We start from the raw sequence: 19972 nt of genomic DNA on the forward strand, positions 1-19972 counted from the left end.
AAATAGACACAGTTTTATTTCTTCTCTTCCAATTTGCCTTTTATTTATTTTCCTTGCCTTATTGCAGCAGATAGATCTTCCAGCGTTATGTGAAATAAAAGTGATCAGGGTGCATATCTTTGCCTTCTTCCTGATCTTAGAGGAAAAATATTCAGCCTTTCATCATTAAATATGATGATACCAGTAAGTTTTTTTGTACAGTGGGTGAGATAAAGATGTACTTTATCAAGCTGAGAAAGTCTCTCTCTTTTCCTATTTTTCTGAGTACTTTTATCATGAATGGGTGGTACATACGTGATTTAAAATTCTTTAAAAGCCTTATAAAAAGTTTTTTTAAAAGTAATACTAATTGTAATTACTTTATTTAACCCTGTATATACAAATTTTTGTTTTTTATGTAAAAAAGTATAAAATTATTAATGAGATATTTTATAGTTTTTGTACTAAATCTTAGAAACCTGGTGTATGTTTTAAACTTACAGCACATCTCAATTTGGACCAGCCACATGGTGGCTCATAGATGCTATATTGAACAGTGTAGGTCTAAAGTGGTGACATCTTAGGGAAGAAGCAGTTTTAGAATCTTTTTAACCAAGAGACTTAAGTTGATCTATTTTATTTTTTTCTATTTAATCTTTATGAAAATCCCATGGTGAACAGGATGGCATAGCCCATCTGAACATTGTGCATTTTCAATTCAAACCAAAAATACAATACAACAATTTTATGCTTTGAAAAATGTAGATCTTTTCACTTTGATATTCAGGAAATGAATAGACAGAGGAATTATTCTTGGTGGCAATATTTTATTCATATGAGCAACTAATATAGCTACAGTCCCTGGATTAACAACATGAGCATGACCTAAAATTGTAGGATAACAGTGGAGTCGGAAGGGTGTCGAAATCTAAAATTACAGATCTCACCAAACAGTCATGTGATCTTGGATAAATTCCTTGACTTCCATGGACATCAGGTTACCTATATGAAAAATAAGGGCCCTATGTTCTCTTCAAATTCCAGGACTATAACAGAACTCTTTGATTCATGCTTTTTATCAATAAATATATGTGAAAGCTCTGTTATGTGGCAGACTCTGTATTAGCATTTGCATATAAACGAACTTTGTTCTTTACTCTTGGCTTTATTGGAGCTTATACTCTACTCAGAAAGATGAGATTAAAGAAATAATTACAAAAATGTTAAAGTGATGAAAATGCTGTGAAGAAAAAATCTAAGATTATCTAACCTACTTGGAAGAATGTGGAGATCAAGAAATGATTTAAGGAAAGCATGGCAGTCATCAACTTTTGTCCCATTGTTAAACCCACTTATGCTAAAAACTAAAATGTCAGTTATTTTAAGCATATTTAGTGATCATATTCTAAATGCCAATTAGGTGGCACAAAAACAGACACATAGACCAATGGAATAGAATAGAAACCCCAGAACTAGACCCACAAACGTATGGCCAGCTCATCTTTGACAAAGCAGGAAAGAACATACAATGGAAAAAAGACAGCCTCTTTAACAAATGGTGCTGGGAGAACTGGACAGCAACATGCAAAAGGTTGAAACTAGACCACTTTCTCACACCATTCACAAAAACAAACTCAGAGTGGATAAAGGACCTGAATGTGAGACAGGAAACCATCAAAACCTTAGAGGAGAAAGCAGGAAAAGACCTCTCTGACCTCAGCAGCAGCAATCTCTTACTCGACACATCCCCAAAGGCAAGGGAATTAAAAGCAAAAGTGAATTACTGGGACCTTATGAAGATAAAAAGCTTCTGCACAACAAAGGAAACAACCAACACAACTAAAAGGCAACCAACGGAATGGGAAAAGATATTCGCAAATGACATATCGGACAAAGGGCTAGTCTCCAAAATCTATAAAGAGCTCACCAAACTCCACACCCGAAAAACAAATAACCCAGTGAAGAAATGGGCAGAAAACATGAATAGACACTTCTCTAAAGAAGACATCCAGATGGCCAACAGGCACATGAAAAGATGTTCAGCGTCGCTCCTTATCAGGGAAATACAAATCAAAACCACACTCAGGTATCACCTCACGCCAGTCAGAGTGGCCAAAATGAACAAATCAGGAGACTCTAGATGCTGGAGAGGATGTGGAGAAACGGGAACCCTCTTGCACTGTTGGTGACAATGCAAACTGGTGCAGCCACTCTGGAAAGCAGTGTGGAGGTTCCTCAGAAAATTAAAAATAGACCTACCCTATGACCCAGCAATAGCACTGCTAGGGATTTATCCAAGGGATACAGGAGTCCCGATGCATAGGGCCACTTGTACCCCAATGTTCATAGCAGCACTCTCAACAATAGCCAAATTATGGAAAGAGCCTAAATGTCCATCAACTGATGAATGGATAAAGAAATTGTGGTTTATATACACAATGGAGTACTACGTGGCAATGAGAAAAAATGAAATATGGCCTTTTGTAGCAACGTGGATGGAACTGGAGAGTGTGATGCTAAGTGAAATAAGCCATACAGAGAAAGACAGATACCATATGGTTTCACTCTTATGTGGATCCTGAGAAACTTGACAGGAACCCATGGGGGAGGGGAAGGAAAAAAAAAAGAGGTTAGAGTGGGAGAGAGCCAAAGCAGAAGAGACTGTTAAAAACTGAGAACAAACTGAGGGTTGATGGGGGGTGGGAGGGAGGAGAGGGTGGGTGATGGGTATTGAGGAGGGCACTTTTTGGGATGAGCACTGGGTGTTGTATGGAAACCAATTTGACAATAAATTTCATATATAAAAATAAATAAATAAATAAATAAATAAATAAATAAATAAATGCCAATTAGGTAAATATAGTACTACAAGACAGAGGACTTTTTGTGTACAGAAACTATATGATATTATTATTATTATTATTATTATTATTATTATTATTATTTTGAGGAAAACAATAATTCTGTGGGGCTTTTAAAATATGTCTATTACATAACTCTCAAAGGGACTTGGTCTGTTTAATCTGGAGAAGGCTTGAGGTTTCAGTGGAATAGGGGATACAGTATATTTATTCAGAGAGCTGAAATGTTATCATAGGGCAATGACAACAGTTTTGTTCTATGTAATCCCAAGAATGAAGACACAGAAAGAAAAATATAAGCTAAATCTAAGAAAATCCTTTCTAATAGCCAGAGGGATGCAGTTAGGGTGAGGAGATTGAGGGAGTTGAGGGAGATTAAAATTTCAACATGTGGACTGAATTTGATGACCTTCATAGCTTCTTTGAACTTTGAAATTCCACTAAATTCAACATCATTTAGAAAGATGAAAAAACAAATCCAAACTGGAATATTGACAAAATACAGATATGGGGTAGGAAAAAATAAGAGGTGGAATTTAAAGATTAATAACTCAGAAAACCCTGGAAACTATCTAAAATCTCAGGATACAGATGGCTGAAAGTAAAAAAAAATACTAGAAACTTGGGGAAAAAACAAGCAACCACAGCATAACTATCTAGTGAAACCAGAGAGGCTAAGGCAGGAAGAGAAATAATCTTTTAAAGACTGTAAAGACAGTCAAAATATGGGGAACTGGGAATCAAACAACTTGTAAAGCTTGAGGTGGGAATTTCTAGGAATCCAGGATGCCATAGGGGTTGGAACAGGAAGACTTCCAGATGAGACACAGAATTTAGGAGCGTGGGGGTTTGATCCAGGGAAGGAGAGATAAATGCTTATCTCTGTCCTTTGTTTTATCATTCCAATTTTTTATTGTTTCATAATTCACCAATCCTTGTGTTCCTCCATCCAAGTATATCTCTCTTTCAATAAAACTGTGTTATTATTTTTACATTTATTTTAAGAAAACTTTGTTTTCTAAACTTAAAAAGCAGAGGAATTGAACACTTGCTCACTACTCTTCACAAAACTTGAATTAGTAAATATAATTCTGACTTGTATATTGACTTCCATTTAATTCCCCCCAACCACTTGAGTCAATAACACTTGATACAAAAAGTTTTCCTAGTTCTGTTTTAGTGCTACAGCCAGACTGAGATTATCGTTGATCAGGGTAAGAATGGGAAAGGCAGATAATCAAAGGTCTCTATTCCTCTAGCCTGTTCATAGTGGTGGTACCCATTAGTTTCATAGTTCCTCAAATGAGAAGGGTGTCTAGAAAGTCAGTTATCTGCTTTGGAATGATAGTATGGGTGAAAAAGTATTTGAAGAAGGACACCAAGAAATCCCTTGCTTGACTGGAAGAAAATGAGTGGATTTTCAAGAGATTACTTTATGAACCTGCAATAGTTGTATTTATGCTTTATTCAAAACTCAAGAAGAGTAATTCTTAAGTCTTCCTCCCTTCCCTAATCTCTCTTTAGTGGCACCCTGGAATGGAGTCACTTCTTTACTTAAGACTTCATATAAACCATTCGTTTTTATAGCTAAGAATTGAAGCTATGTTCAAAAGAAGTTATAATCAGCAAAGGTTCTCTATTAGTAGGATGTATTTAATATTCTTCCCATAAAATGGAATGAAGGATGATGCAAATAATTAAATTATGATCAGACATGGTTGTGCAACATTCCCAAACTCATTCATCAAATCCCTTGCTGATACACTTGTTATTTCACTGGTAAATGGCTCACCCAAATATTGGCAGCTTGAAGATTAGGGAATAAATCTCGCCATTTGAGATTTCTCTACTTGATTTAACTTTGAGCAATTAATTATTAAAGGAAAATAGTGACCAGACAATATTGGTATTATTGCCACCAGATTTGGACACTTATAGGCATTCAAGGTCAAATGGAAGCCATCCCACACCATCCAGGTGTAGAACCGGGGGGAGTGGGAGCTATTTTGTGTTCTCCAGCTATTTCAGGAGGTAGAAATTCAGATTTTTTTGAAGGTTTACCTGGTCAAGCATGGGAACTTGCTTCTCAATAAGTATAAATGGCCTAATACAAAAAAATTGACACCATTGTACTCAAATTAAGATGCATGAAGGCAATTTTTTCACTACCAACCGTTAATTAAGGAGAACTATCTATCCTGCTACTGGAAGTCAAAAGAAAGCTGGAGTAGCCATACTTATATCAGACAAACTAGACTTTAAATTAAAGGCTGTAACAAGAGATGAAGAAGGGCATTATATAATCATTACAGGGCCTATCCGTGAGGAAGAGCTAAACAATTATAAATGTCTATGCGTCGAATACGGGAGCCCCCCAAATATATAAAACAATTACTCACAAACAGAAGCAACCTTATTGATAAAAATGTGGTAATTGCAGGGGACTTTAATACTCCACTTACAACAAATGATAGATCATCTACACACAGAATCAATAAAGAAGCAAGGGCCCTGAATGATACATTGGATCAGATGGACTTGACAGATATATTTAGAACTCTGCATCCCAAAGCAACAGAATATACTTTCTTCTCCAGTGCAAATGGAACCTTCTCCAAGATAGATCACATAGTGGGTCAAAAAACAGCCCTTCATAAGTATACAAGAATTGAGATCATACCATGCATACTTTCAGACCACAATGTGATGAAGCTTGAAATCAACTTCAAGAAAAGGTCTGGAAAACCTCCAAAAACATGGAGGTTAAAGAACACCCTACTAAAGAATTAATGGGTCCACCACGCAATAAGAGAAGAAATTAAAAAATATATGGAAATAAATGAAAATGAAAACACAACAATCCAAAAGCTTTGGGATGCAGTGAAGACAGTCCTGAGAGGAAAATACATTACAATCCAGGCCTATCTCAAGAAACAAGAAAAATCCCAAATACAAAATCTAACAGCACACCTAAAGGAAATAGAAGCAGAACAGCAAAGACAACCCAAACCAAGCAGAAGAAGAGAAGTAATAAAGATCAGAGCAGAAATAAACAATATGGAATCTAAAAAATCTGTAGAGCAGATCAATAAAACCAAGAGTTGGTTTTTTGAAAAAATAAAAAAAAAAATGATAAACCTTTAGCCAGGCTTCTCAAAAAGAAAAGGGAGATGACCCAAATAGATAAAATCATGAATGAAAATTGAATTATTACAACCAATCCCCCAGAAATACAAGCAATTATCAGGGAATACTATGAAAAATTATATGCCAACAAACTGGACAACTTGGAAGAAATGGACAAATTCCTAAACACCCACACACTTCCAAACTCAAACAGGAAGAAATAGAAAGCTTGAACGGACCCATAACCAGCGAAGAAATTGAATCAGTCATCACAAATCTCCCAACAAATAAGAGTCCAGGACCAGATGGCTTCCCAGGGGAGTTCTACCAGACGTTTAAAGCAGAGATAATACCTATCCTTCTCAAGCTGTTCCAAAAAAAAAAAAAAAAAAGAAAGGGAAGGAAAATTTCCAGACTCATTATATGAAGCCAGTATTACTTTGATTCCCAAACCAGACAGAGACCCAGTAAAAATGAGAACTACAAGCCAATATCCCTGATGAATATGGATGCAAAAATTCTCAATAAGATACTAGCAAATCGAATTCAACGGCATATAAAAATAATTATTCACCATTATCAAGTGGGATTCAGGGCTGGGATGCAGGGCTGGGTCAGCATTCGCAAATCAATCAACGTGATACACCACATTAATAAAAGAAAAGAGAAGAACCATATGATCCTGTCAATCGATGCAGAAAAAGCATTTGACAAAATCCAGCACCTTTTCTTAATAAAAACCCTTGAGAAAGTCGGGATAGAAGGAACATAGTTAAACATCATAAAAGCCATTTATAAAAAACCCACAGCTAATATAATCCTCAATGGGGAAAAACTGAGAGCTTTCTCCCTGAGATCAGGAACACGACAGGGATGTCCACTCTCACTGCTGTTGTTTAGCATAGTGTTGGAAGTGCTAGCATCAGCAATCAGACAACAAAACGAAATCAAAGGCATCAAAATTGGCAAAGATAATTTAAACTTTCACTTTTTGCAGATGACATGATATTATACATGGGAAACCTGATAGACTCCACCAAAAGTCTGCTAGAACTGATACATAGGTGTAAAAAAGGATTCCTTTTCTGGATCTATACTTCCAGGGCAAAGGACTCACTTTACATACCAGATTCATCTTTCACTGGATTGGGTTAGGCCTACCATTCACAATAGTGTGTGTGTGTGTGTGTGTGTGTGTGTGTGTGTGTTTAAAAAAATGAGTTGGTAAGGATAGGTTTAAGAACAATACATCTGCACCCATCTTGAGCTTCCCAGGCATGGGTGCATGAAGAAAGACTAAATTTCTTAACCTGTATAAATTCTGGGCTTTTCTTGGCTTCCAGAGATAACTTTATATATATATATATATATATATATATATATATATATATATATGAAATTTATTGACAAATTGGTTTCCATACAACACCCAGTGCTCATCCCAAAAGGTGCCCTCCTCAATACCCATCACCCACTCTCCCCTCCCTCTCACCACCCATCAACCCTCAGTTTGTTCTCAGTTTTAACAGTCTCTTCTGCTTTGGCTCTCTCCCACTCTAACCTCTTTTTTTTTTTTCCTTCCCCTCCCCCATGGGTTCCTGTTAAGTTTCTCAGGATCCACATAAGAGTGAAACCATATGGTATCTGTCTTTCTCTGTATGGCTTATTTCACTTAGCATCACACTCTCCAGTTCCATCCACGTTGCTACAAAAAGCCATATTTCATTTTTTTCTCATTGCCACATAATATTCCATTGTGTATATAAACTACAATTTCTTTCTCCATTCATCAGTTGATGGACATTTAGGCTCTTTCCATAATTTGGCTATTGTTGAGAGTGCTGCTATGAACATTGGGGTACAAGTGGCCCTATGCATCAGGACTCCTGTATCCCTTGGATAAATCCCTAGCAGTGCTATTGCTGGGTCATAGGGTAGGTCTATTTTTAATTTTCTGAGGAACCTCCACACTGCTTTCCAGAGTGGCTGCACCAGTTTGCATTGCCACCAACAGTGCAAGAGGGTTCCCGTTTCTCCACATCCTCTCCAGCATCTAGAGTCTCCTGATTTGTTCATTTTGGCCACTCTGACTGGCGTGAGGTGATACCTGAGTGTGGTTTTGATTTGTATTTCCCTGATAAGGAGCGACGCTGAACATCTTTTCATGTGCCTGTTGGCCATCTGGATGTCTTCTTTAGAGAAGTGTCTATTCATGTTTTCTGCCCATTTCTTCACTGGGTTATTTGTTTTTCGGGTGTGGAGTTTGGTGAGCTCTTTATAGATTTTGGAGACTAGCCCTTTGTCCGATATGTCATTTGCGAATATCTTTTCCCATTCCGTTGGTTGCCTTTTAGTTGTGTTGGTTGTTTCCTTTGCTGTGCAGAAGCTTTTTAATCTTCATAAGGTCCCAGTAATTCACTTTTGCTTTTAATTCCCTTGCCTTTGGGGATGTGTCGAGTAAGAGATTGCTACGGCTGAGGTCAGAGAGGTCTTTTCCTGCTTTCTCCTCTAAGGTTTTGATGGTTTCCTGTCTCACATTTAGGTCCTTTATCCATTTTGAGTTTGTTTTTGTGAATGGTGTGAGAAAGTGGTCTAGTTTCAACCTTCTGCATGTTGCTGTCCAGTTCTCCAAGCACCATTTGTTAAAGAGGCTGTCTTTTTTCCATTGTATGTTCTTTCCTGCTTTGTCAAAGATGAGTTGGCCATACGTTTGTGGGTCTAGTTCTGGGGTTTCTATTCTATTCCATTGGTCTATGTGTCTGTGTTTGTGCCAATACCATGCTGTCTTGATGATGACAGCTTTGTAGTAGAGGCTAAAGTCTGGGATTGTGATGCCTCCTGCTTTGGTCTTCTTCTTCAAAATTACTTTGGCTATTCGGGGTCTTTTGTGGTTCCATATGAATTTTAGGATTGCTTGTTCTAGTTTCGAGTAGAATGCTGGTGCAATTTTGGTTGGGATTGCATTGAATGTGTAGATAGCTTTGGGTAGTATTGACATCTTGACAATATTTATTCTTCCAATCTATGAGCAGAGAATGTCTTTCCATTTCTTTAAATCTTCTTCAATTACCTTCATAAGCTTTCTATAGTTTTCAGCATACAGATCCTTTACATCTTTGGTTAGATTTATTCCTAGGTATTTTAGGCTTCTTGGTGCAATTGTGAATGGGATCAGTTTCTTTATTTGTCTTTCCGTTGCTTCATTGTTAGTGTATAAGAATGCAACTGATTTCTGTACATTGATTTTGTATCCTGCAACTTTGCTGAATTCCTGTATGAGTTCTAGCAGACTTTTGGTGGAGTCTATCGGATTTTCCATGTATAATATCATGTCATCTGCAAAAAGCGAAAGCTTGACTTCATCTTTGCCAATTTTGATGCCTTTAATTTCCTTTTGTTGTCTGATTGCTGATGCTAGAACTTCCAGCGCTATGTTAAACAGCAGCGGTGAGAGTGGGCATCCTTGTCGTGTTCCTGATCTCAGGGAAAAAGCTCTCAGTTTTTCCCCGTTGAGGATGATGTTAGCTGTGGGCTTTTCATAAATGGCTTTTATGATCTTTACGTATGTTCCTTCTATCCCGACTTTCTCAAGGGTTTTTATTAAGAAAGGGTGCTGGATTTTGTCAAAGGCCTTTTCTGCATCGATTGACAGGATCATATGGTTCTTCTCTTTTTTTTTTGTTAATGTGATGTATCACGTTGATTGATTTGCGATTGTTGAACCAGCCCTGCATCCCAGGAATGAATCCCACTTGATCATGGTGAATAATTTTTTTAATGCTGTTGAATTCGATTTGCTAGTATCTTATTGAGAATTTTTGCATCCATATTCATCAGGGATATTGGCCTGTAGTTCTCTCTTTTTTACTGGGTCTCTGTCTGGTTTAGGAATCAAAGGAATACTGGCTTCATATAATGAGTCTGGAAGTCTTCCTTCCCTTTCTATTTCTTGGAATAGCTTGAGAAGGATAGGTATTATCTCTGCTTTAAACAGCTGGTAGAACTCCCCTGGGAAGCCATCTGGTCCTGGACTCTTATTTGTTGGGAGATTTTTGATAACCGATTCAATTTCTTTGCTGGTTATGGGTCTGTTCGAGCTTTCTATTTCCTCCTGATTGAGTTTTGGAAGAGTGTGGGTATTCAGGAATTTGTCCATTTCTTCCAGGTTGTCCAATTTGTTGGCATATAATTTTTCATAGTATTCCCTGATAATTGTTTGTATCTCTGAGGCATTGGTTGTAATAATTCCATTTTCATTCATGATTTTATCTATTTGGGTCATCTCCCTTTTCTTTTTGAGAAGCCTGGCTAGAGGTTTGTCAATTTTGTTTATTTTTTCAAAAAACCAACTCTTGGTTTCGTTGATCTGCTGTACAGTTTTTTTAGATTCTATATTGTTTATTTTTGCTCTGATCTTTATTACTTCTCTTCTTCTGCTGGGTTTAGGCTGCCTTTGCTGTTCTGCTTCTAGTTCCTTTAGGTGTGCTGTTAGATTTTGTATTTGGGAATTTTCTTGTTTCTTGAGATAGGCCTGGATTGCAATGTATTTTCCTCTCAGGACTGTCTTCGCTGTGTCCCAAAGCATTTGGATTGTTGTATTTTCATTTTCGTTTGTTTCCATATATTTTTTAATTTCTTCTCTAATTGCCTGGTTGACCCACTCATTCGTTAGTAGGGTGTTCTTTAACCTCCATGCTTTTGGAGGTTTTCCAGACTTTTTCCTGTGGTTGATTTCAAGCTTCATAGCATTGTGGTCTGAAAGTATGCATGGTATAATTTCAATTCTTGTAAACTTATGAAGGGGTATTTGTGACCCAGTATATGATCTATCTTGGAGAATGTTCCATGTGCACTCGAGAAGAAAGTATATTCTGTTGCTTTGGGATGCAGAGTTCTAAATATATCTGTCAAGTCCATCTGATCCAATGTCTCATTCAGGGCCCTTGTTTCTTTATGGACCGTGTGTCTAGAGGATCTATCCATTTCTGTAAGTGGGGTGTTAAAGTTCCCTGCAATTACCACATTCTTATCAATAAGGTTGCTTATGTTTATGAGTAATTGTTTTATATATTTGGGGGCTCCGGTATTCAGCGCATAGACATTTATAATTGTTAGCTCTTCCTGATGGATAGACCCTGTAACTATTATATAATATCCTTCTTCATCTCTTGTTACAGCCTTTAATTTAAAGTCTAGTTTGTCTGATATAAGTGTGGCTACTCCAGCTTTCTTTTGGCTTCCAGTCGCATGATAAATAGTTCTCCATCCCCTCACTCTCAATCTAAAGCTGTCCTCAGGTCTAAAATGAATCTCTTGTAGACAGCAAATAGATGGGTCTTGTTTTTTTTATCCATTCTGATACCCTATGTCTTTTGGTTGGCGCATTTAATCCATTTACATTCAGTGTTATTATAGAAAGATACGGGTTTAGAGTCATTGTGATGTCTGTATGTTTTATGCTTGTAGTGATGTCTCTGGGACTTTGTCTCACAGGGTCCCCCTTAGGATCTCTTGTAGGGCTGGTTTAGTGGTGACAAATTCCTTCAGTTTTTGTTTGTTTGGGAAGACCTTTATCTCTCCTTCTATTCTAAATGACAGACTTGCTGGATAAAGGATTCTCGGCTGCATATTTTTTCTGTCTAGCACCCTGAAAATCTCGTGCCAATTCTTTCTGGCCTGCCAAGTTTCAAAAGAGAGATCAGTCACGAGTCTTATAGGTCTCCCTTTATATGTGAGGGCACGTTTATCCCTTGCTGCTTTCAGAATTTTCTCTTTATCCTTGTATTTTGCCAGTTTCACTGTGATATGTCGTGCAGAAGATCGATTCAAGTTATGTTTGAAGGGAGTTCTCTGTGCCTCTTGGATTTCAATGCCTTTTTCCTTCCCCAGTTCAGGGAAGTTCTCAGCTATTATTTCTTCAAGTACCCCTTCAGCACCTTTCCCTCTCTCTTCCTCCTCTGGGATACCCATTATGCATATATTATTTCTTTTTAGTGTATCACTTACTTCTCTAATTTTCCCCTCATACTCCTGGATTTTTTTATCTCTCTTTTTCTCAGCTTCCTCTTTTTCCATAACTTTATCTTCTAGTTCACCTCTTCTCTCCTCTGCCTCTTCAAGCCGAGCTGTGGTGGTTTCCATTTTGTTATGCATTTCGTTTAAAGCGTTTTTCAGCTCCTCGTGACTGTTCCTTAGTCCCTTGATCTCTGTAGCAAGAGATTCTCTGCTGTCCTGTATAGTGTTTTCAAGCCCAGCGATTAATTTTATGACTATTATTCTAAATTCACTTTCTGTTATATTATTTAAATCCTTTTTGATGAGCTCATTAGCTGTTGTTATTTCCTGGAGATTCTTCTGAGGGGAATTCTTCCGCTTGGTCATTTTAGATAGTCCCTGGCATGGTGAAGACCTGTAGGCCACTTCCCCTGTGCTGTGGTGTATAACTGGAGTTGGTGGGCGGGGCTGCAGTCAGACCTGATGTCTGCCCCCAGCCCACCGCTGGGGCCACAGTCAGACTGGTGTGTGCCTTCTCTTCCCCTCTCCTAGGGGCGGGATTCACTGTGGGGTGGTGTGGCCCGTCTGGGCTACTTGCACACTGCCAGGCTTGTGATGCTGGGGATCTGGCATATTAGCTGGGGTGGATAGGCAAGGTGCACAGGGGCAGGAGGGGCAGGCTTAGATCGCTTCTCCTTAGGTGATCCACTTCAGGAGGGGCCCTGTGGCAGCGGGAGGGAGTCAGATCCGCTGCCGGAGGTTTGGCTCCGCAGAAGCACAGAGTTGGGTGTTTGAGCAAGGGACTGGTTCTCTTTGGGATTTTGGCTGGGGGATGGGCAGGGGAGATGGCGCTGGCGAGAGCCTTTGTTCCCCACCAAACTGAGCTCTGTTGTCTGGGGGCTCAGCAGCTCTCCCTCTCTTTGTCCTCCAGCCTTCCCGCTTTCTGAGCAGAGCTGTTAACTTATGACCTCCCAGACGCTAAGTCGCGCTTGTTGTGGGAACACAGTCCGTCAGGCCCCTCCGCTTTTGCAAGCCAGACTCGGTGGCTCTGCTTGGCCGGGGAGCCACCCCTCCGCCCTGGCTCCCTCCTGCCAGTCTGTGGAGCGCGCACCGCCTCGCCGCCCTTCCTACCCTCTTCCGTGGGCCTCTCATCTGTGTTTGGCTCCAGCGACTCCGTTCTGCTTATCTTCTGGTGGTTTTCTGGGTTATTTAGGCAGGTGTAGGTGGAATCTAAGTGATCAGCAGGACGTGCGGTGAGCCCAGCGTCCTCCTAAGCTGCCATCTTGCAAAAAAAAAAAAAAAAAAAAACTTCCAGAGATATCTTAAACCATGTCTTCTTTGTGGTGCCCAGAGTTAGTGTTCTGCCCTGCTGCATCAGTGATTAGTGTAGTGGTAGCTAAAGGAGAAAATAAGGTTTTATTTACATGCTGTGAGATCACCACAAACCTACCTTCCTGTATTGAAACAGGGCAAATGCAATAGAACACACTGGGTAATGGGTGTCTGATCTTGTGTTCTTTTCTCTCCCAATTGCTGCCCCCTTCTAGTTATGGTATTTGTCTGAGTTTTGCAAGACTTCATTAATGTCTGATTGTTAGGTAAGATTGCTAGGTGGCCTGATTTGTGTAAATATAATGTGTTGTTTTTTTTTCCATGTTATTTTGGGATTTTATCGTTTACAAACTTCTTTTTGTATTGAGAAAAATAGCTAAATCATCTTTAACAAAAAGTTCTGCACCAGGAAAAGAATCTGAAACACAGCTTGGTGACCCCTCTTGAAGTGTGGACATCTTGAGCCATCCTTTCTTGTGTGTTCCCATTCTCTTCTTTCCTATTTTGGGCCAGATCTTCTGTCCTAAAAACTTGACTCCTACCATATCCTCTCTTCCATTCCCCTTCCCAATAAAAGCCCTTACACATACATATTTGATTTGTGGGGTATCTTCCCACCACTCTTAAGTAATTGGTGCAAAAATCCTGAAGAAGCTAACAACACTCCATCCCTTGTTCCCAGTGTCTGGTGTCAAAACCATTCCTTTATGTGATTTATACTAATACACTTGTATTTGGGTGGACCAAACCTATGTTAATCTCTAATCTTAGGGTTGAGAGAAGCAGAATCAGTGAGGGAGGTGTTTCCATGCAGAAAGTAGGGTCAGGTGACTAAGAAAGAGAAGATGAATGTATATCCAAGTCACTCAAGAACTTAAAAGTTTCACCTATTTCACCCATTTCATTTATGAAATGGGAATAATAATACTTGCTTTATCTACCCAATGAAGTTAGAGGAAGTATCAAATGAAAAAAAAAACTCATGTTAAAAAACCATCATGAAAGTTAAAAATGTTGGTTAAATAAAAATATTATAATATCTTATGTTTGTAACGATGACCCCAAAGACCTTCATGGTACTAAAATGTCTGCTCCAAGCTTCCAGTTAGGGAACGAATCAGTCATAGGAATAAAAGACACAGCATAGGGAATATAGTCAATGATAATTTTATACTGTTGTAAGGTAGCTATGCTTGTGGTGACAATAGCATAAGGTACAGAGAAGTTGAATTACTATGTTGTACACCTGAAACTAATGTAATATTGTGTGTCAGCTCTACTCAAATGAAAAAAAAATTAAATAAAGTAAAGCAATCAACAGAACAATAATTTTAATAAATATGACAAAAGTTAATATTAGTTATATGGAGTACATAACATTGTTAAGACAATAAGATCTACCTCAATAAATGGATGTACAAAAGACCATATACAAAAGAAAATGCCATTAGAAAATAAACGAATAAGAATTTAGCTCATAGTAATAAATACATATTTAATAATGAAAAAATAAATAAAATACCTGTTTAAATTAATTTGAATTAATTAATTTAAATCACAAACCTCTGGTATTTGTTATCCATCAGGTATTCTATATTGTCAATCAAAGCAAGATCCGATAAAGTTTTATATAATTGTTTTACTGAGTAGCCTTGGTATAATTATAATCAAATTATTTGAAAATAGAAATAACAACTTTGGCATATATATTTATATTTGGCATATATAGATTTATATTTTTCAAATATATGTATTATATAATACATATATATGTAATATACGTAAGCACTCTTTATTAGAATGTTACATTATTTATTTTATTTATTTATTTATTTATTTATTTATTTTTCAATATATGAAATTTATTGTCAAATTGGTTTCCATACAACACCCAGTGCTCATCCCAAAAGGTGCCCTCCTCAATACCCATCACCCACCCTCCCCTCCCTCCCACCCCCCATCAACCCTCAGTTTGTTCTCAATTTTTAACAGTCTCTTATGCTTTGGCTCTCTCCCACTCTAACCTCTTTTTTTTTTCCTTCCCCTCCCCCATGGGTTTCTGTTAAGTTTCTCAGGATCCACATAAGAGTGAAACCATATGGTATCTGTCTTTCTCTGTATGGCTTATTTCACTTAGCATCACACTCTCCAGTTCCAACCACGTTGCTACAAAAGGCCATATTTCATTCTTTCTCACTGCCACGTAGTACTCCATTGTGTATATAAACCACAATTTCTTTAGCCATTCATCAGTTGATGGACATTTAGGCTCTTTCCACAATTTGCTTATTGTTGAGAGTGCTGCTATAAACATTGGGGTACAAGTGCCCCTATGCATCAGTACTCCTGTATCCCTTGGATAAATCCCTAGCAGTGCTATTGCTGGGTCATAGGGTAGGTCTATTTTTAATTTTCTGAGGAACCTCCACACTGCTTTCCAGAGCGGCTGCACCAATTTGCATTGCCACCAACAGTGCAAGAGGGTTCCCGTTTCTCCACATCCTCTCCAGCATCTAGAGTCTCCTGATTTGTTCATTTTGGCCACTTTGACTGGCGTGAGGTGATACCTGAGTGTGGTTTTGATTTGTATTTCCCTGATAAGGAGCGACGCTGAACATCTTTTCATGTGCCTGTTGGCCATCCGGATGTCTTCTTTAGAGAAGTGTCTATTCATGTTTTCTGCCCATTGCTTCACTGGGTTATTTGTTTTTCGGGTGTGGAGTTTGGTGAGCTCTTTATAGATTTTGGAGACTAGCCCTTTGTCCGATATGTCATTTGCGAATATCTTTTCCCATTCCGTTGGTTGCCTTTTAGTTGTGTTGGTTGTTTCCTTTGCTGTGCAGAAGCTTTTTAATCTTCATAAGGTCCCAGTAATTCACTTTTGCTTTTAATTCCCTTGCCTTTGGGGATGTGTCGAGTAAGAGATTGCTACGGCTGAGGTCAGAGAGGTCTTTTCCTGCTTTCTCCTCTAAGGTTTTGATGGTTTCCTGTCTCACATTTAGGTCCTTTATCCATTTTGAGTTTGTTTTTGTGAATGGTGTGAGAAAGTGGTCTAGTTTCAACCTTCTGCATGTTGCTGTCCAGTTCTCCCAGCACCATTTGTTAAAGAGACTCTCTCTTTTCCATTGGATATTCTTTCCTGCTTTGTCAAAGATGAGTTGGCCATACGTTTGTGGGTCTAGTTCTGGGGTTTCTATTCTATTCCATTGGTCTATGTGTCTGTGTTTGTGCCAATACCATGCTGTCTTGATGATGACAGCTTTGTAGTAGAGGCTAAAGTCGGGGATTGTGATGCCTCATGCTTTGGTCTTCTTCTTCAAAATTACTTTGGCTATTCGGGGCCTTTTGTGGTTCCATATGAATTTTAGGATTGCTTGTTCTAGCTTTGAGAAGAATGCTGGTGCAATTTTGATTGGGATTGCATTGAATGTGTAGATAGCTTTGGGTAGTATTGACATTTTGACAATATTTATTCTTCCAATCCATGAGCAGGGAATGTCTTTCCATTTCTTTATATCTTCTTCAATTACCTTCATAAGTTTTCTATAGTTTTCAGCATACAGATCTTTTACATCTTTGGTTAGGTTTATTCCTAGGTATTTTATGCTTCTTGGTGCAATTGTGAATGGGATCAGTTTCTTTATTTGTCTTTCCGTTGCTTCATTGTTAGTGTATAAGAATGCAACTGATTTCTGTACATTGATTTTGTATCCTGCAACTTTGCTGAATTCCTGTATGAGTTCTAGCAGACTTTTGGTGGAGTCTATCGGATTTTCCATGTATAATATCATGTCATCTGCACAAAGCGAAAGCTTGGCTTCATCTTTGCCCATTTTGATGCCTTTGATTTCCTTTTGTTGTCTGACTGCTGATGCTAGAACTTCCAGCGCTATGTTAAACAACAGCGGTGAGAGTGGGCATCCTTGTCGTGTTCCTGATCTCAGGGAAAAAGCTCTCAGTTTTTCCCTATGGAGGATGATGTTAGCTGTGGGCTTTTCATAAATGGCTTTGATGATGTTTAAGTATGTTCCTTCTATCCCGACTTTCTCAAGGGTTTTTATTAAGAAAGGGTGTTGGATTTTGTCAAAGGCCTTTACTGCATCGATTGACAGGATCATATGGATCTTCTCTTTTTTTTTGTTAATGTGATGTTTCACGTTGATTGATTTGCGATTGTTGAACCAGCCCTGCATCCCAGGAATGAATCCCACTTGATCATGGTGAATAATTATTTTTATATGCTGTTGAATTCGACTTGCTAGTATCTTATTGAGAATTTTTGCATCCATATTCATCAGGGATATTGGCCTGTAGTTCTCTTTTTTTACTGGGTCTCTGGTTTAGGAATCAAAGGAATACTGGCTTCATAGAATGAGTCTGGAAGTTTTCCTTCCCTTTCAATTTCTTGGAATAGCTTGAGAAGGGTAGGTATTATCTCTGCTTTAAACGTCTGGTAGAACTCCCCTGGGAAGCCATCTGGTCCTGGACTCTTATTTGTTGGGAGATTTTTGATAACCGATTCAATTTCTTTGCTGGTTATGGGTCTGTTCAAGCTCTCTATTTCCTCCTGGTTGAGTTTTGGAATAGTGTCGGTGTTTAGGAATTTGTCCATTTCTTCCAGGTTGCCCAATTTGTTGGCATATAATTTTTCATATTATTCCCTGATAATTGTTTGTATCTCTGAGGGGGCAGGAGGGGCAGGTTTAGCTGGATTCTCCTTAGATGATCCACTTCAGGAGGGGCCCTGTGGCAGCGGGAGGGAGTCAGATCTGCTGCCAGAGGTTTGGCTCCACAGAAGCACAGAGTTGGGTGTTTGCGGGGAGCGAGTAAGTTCCCTGGCAGGAACTGGTTCCCTTTGGGATTTTGGCTGGGTGATGGGCGGGGGACATGGCACTGGGGAGCGCCTTTGTTCCCACCAAACTGAGCTCTGTAGTCTGGGGGCTCAGCAGCTCTCCCTCCCTTTGTCCTCCAGCCTTCCCGCTTTTGGAGCAGATCTGTTAACTTATGACCTCCCAGATGCTAAGTCCTGCTTGCTGTCGGATCACAGTCAGGCCCCTCTGCTTTTGCTAGCCAGACTCGGGGGCTCTGCTTGGGCGGCGACCCGCCCCTCTGCCCCGGCTCCCTCCCACCAGTCCTTGGAGAGCGCACTGCCTTGCTGCCCTTCCTACCATCTTCAGTGGGCCTCTCGTCTGCGCTTGGCTCTGGAGACTCCGTTCTGCTAATCCTCTGGCGGTTTTGTGGGTTATTTAGGCAGGTGTAGGTGGAATCTAAGTGATCAGCAAGACGCGCAGTGAGCTCAGCGTCCTCCTACGCTGCCATCTTCCCTCTTCCTCCTACATTATTTAAAATGCTACCTCTTTCCTGAGGTATATCACCTAAGTGATAATTTTCTAAAATTGGCCTGAGCTTATTTCTTCATCTATTTAGCTCAACCTAAAGGAAACAAGTCTGAACAGACTAATTTTCATGTCCCACCAAAAGAAATTAAATTAAAAAGTAAAACTCATAAGACTGTCATATTTTCCATTTTGAATTTATTTCTATAATTTCTAGGTAAAAACAATTGACAGTTAAAAGGTCAAACTTAACTGGCCTCTGAGTAAGTCATAATGTCTACAGAAAACAACTACCATCATCATTTAATATGATTAACAGGGCCATTACTTTGGTTATTATTCTGCCTCAAAATAATTCAAATATGTGAGAAAGTTTGGTGAAGTGTTTTAGTTTGGAAAATGTGTTACATATTCCAATCAGGTTGATAGTGGGGGTGGGGAACAAATGCTAACAGTAGTCAAAATGTGCCTGGCTTGGCTCAAATGGGAGAACCATTATGTATTCTGATATAGATGAAAATGGGATATTACACAGCAACACAAAATAGTCATATGTACACAGGATATCTGGTAACCTAAAATTTGCATGGGAAAAAGAAAGCATGAAATTTTACAACCACACAGAACAGAATGTCTGAAACTCTACACCTGAGCTCACTGTTTTTCTTAGCCTTTCACATTGCTTTTTCCTGTCAGTTATACCACAAATACCACATAATAAGCAACGAATGAACCAGCTGTATTGCCAGTGAAGCTCTTATGGTTATTCGAAAAAAGGCAGCTGAACTCCAACATTATTTAAAGGCATTCCCCAAAAGGTAAATGCCAAAGGGAATTTCCATATTTCAACTTCTTTTTAACACTGACTTTCATTGTAAAATTGTACTTGTGTCCGAAATAATGAGAAAGAGACCAATTAGGGACAAGGCAAAATAAAATCACACTTAAGAATTAACAATTTTGAATGGAAAACTATTAATATGTTCCAGTATTTTTATTTTTTAATCAATAAGTTTTTATTTTTTCATTGTATTTTCCCAGGGTACAGAGAGAAGGGAAAAGGGTCAGTATATGTGTTACAAAATAATAGCAAGTTAGAAAGGAAGTACCCAATGCAGCAAAATTAACCTTCAAATAAACACTCCCTAGTGGTGGACTCAAGAAGGACGAAGGGGGCTCAGTCTCCTGCAGTTCAGAAATGAGAGGAAGGGATGAGGGAAAGAACAGATAGGTACAAGTTTTCGTACCCACTCACTGTCCTAATAAATTTCATGATTTCACACAAAGGTTTGGTTTCTAGCAGTAAACAAGGAGTTATATTTGTCTGTCTCCTATTAAACAATC

Source organism: Felis catus, chromosome X (genome assembly GCF_018350175.1).
Source record: "Felis catus isolate Fca126 chromosome X, F.catus_Fca126_mat1.0, whole genome shotgun sequence".
NCBI classification, from domain to species: domain Eukaryota; kingdom Metazoa; phylum Chordata; class Mammalia; order Carnivora; family Felidae; genus Felis; species Felis catus.